The 1,023-nt window shown below is 41.8% G+C and overlaps 1 non-coding gene across 1 annotated transcript; it reads right to left on the bottom strand.

Annotated features, from left to right (window-relative positions):
• Positions 1-338: 338 nt before the first annotated feature.
• Positions 339-411, bottom strand: Trnak-uuu (transfer RNA lysine (anticodon UUU)). The gene has a single exon. It is a non-coding gene; the product is annotated as a tRNA-Lys (tRNA).
• Between the last annotated feature and the right edge of the window lie 612 nt (positions 412-1,023).

The following is a 1,023-nucleotide window of genomic DNA, read 5'->3' as shown; positions in this document are numbered from 1 at the left end:
CTGATTGGCCAGTAGCCAGACAGGAAGTATAGGCGGGACTAACAGAGAGGAGAATTGAGGGAAGAGGAAGGCTGGGAGAGACACTGCAGCCGCCACCAGGACAAGGAAGATGTAAGGTACCAGTCAGCCACGAGCCACATGGCAAAGTATAGATTAATAGAAATGGGCTGAATATAAGAGTAAGAGCTAATAAGAGTAAGAGCTAGACAATGATAGGCCTGAGCTAATGGCCAAGCAGTTTAAATAATATAAGCATCTGTGTGTTTATTTTATAAGTGGGCTGTTGGACTACTGGGGCTTGGTGAGACCCAGAGAGAAAACACTCCAGCTACAAATAGCACCCAATGTGGGGCACGAACCCACAACCCTGAGATTAAAAGTCTCATGCTCTATCGACTGAGCTATCTGGGCCATTCCAGCTTTGATCTGGAAGTTCCAAGCCCCACTGAGGCTTCAGTAACTGTCATACCTACAAGGCGGGGCCAAGAGAGGACCCTAAACACCCGAGATCTGGATGTACCGCCTCTCTTGGTTTCTGACCCCTGGACACTGGAGGTAGACCGAGCAGAGTTCTCCAGAGAACACCACCGGACTGCACTACATCTTTCTCAGACCCTGCAACCTAGTTATCCCTTCATTTGTAAGTTATGCCACTAAATAAACCTCCCTTTTAACTACATGGAGTGGCTTTAATAATTTTGCCAATACATGTAGTACAGATATATCTTAATAAAATACATATGTATATCTTAATCATGTCATAGGAGAACCTATTGTATCATTTGAATATACATCATAATCTTATATTCTATGCTGTTTGCATTCTAGAAATCTGACAATCCAATATTTTCAATCAAGATAATCCCCAGAATTAATAGAGACACCCCAGACAATGAGGACAAATTTCCACTCTTTCTTTAAGTGAGGATAAAATATCTTATATTTTTTCAAATCAAGGAAAAATTCAAGTACAAAGCATATGTACTCCAGAGTTTTGGAGGTGTAGAGCAAAGACTCAATCTT

Source organism: Peromyscus maniculatus, chromosome 10 (genome assembly GCF_049852395.1).
Source record: "Peromyscus maniculatus bairdii isolate BWxNUB_F1_BW_parent chromosome 10, HU_Pman_BW_mat_3.1, whole genome shotgun sequence".
In the NCBI taxonomy this organism is placed as follows: Eukaryota; Metazoa; Chordata; class Mammalia; order Rodentia; family Cricetidae; genus Peromyscus; species Peromyscus maniculatus.
The sequence above is the reverse complement of the archived record's forward strand: the minus strand, read 5'-3'. Positions and strand labels throughout refer to the sequence as shown.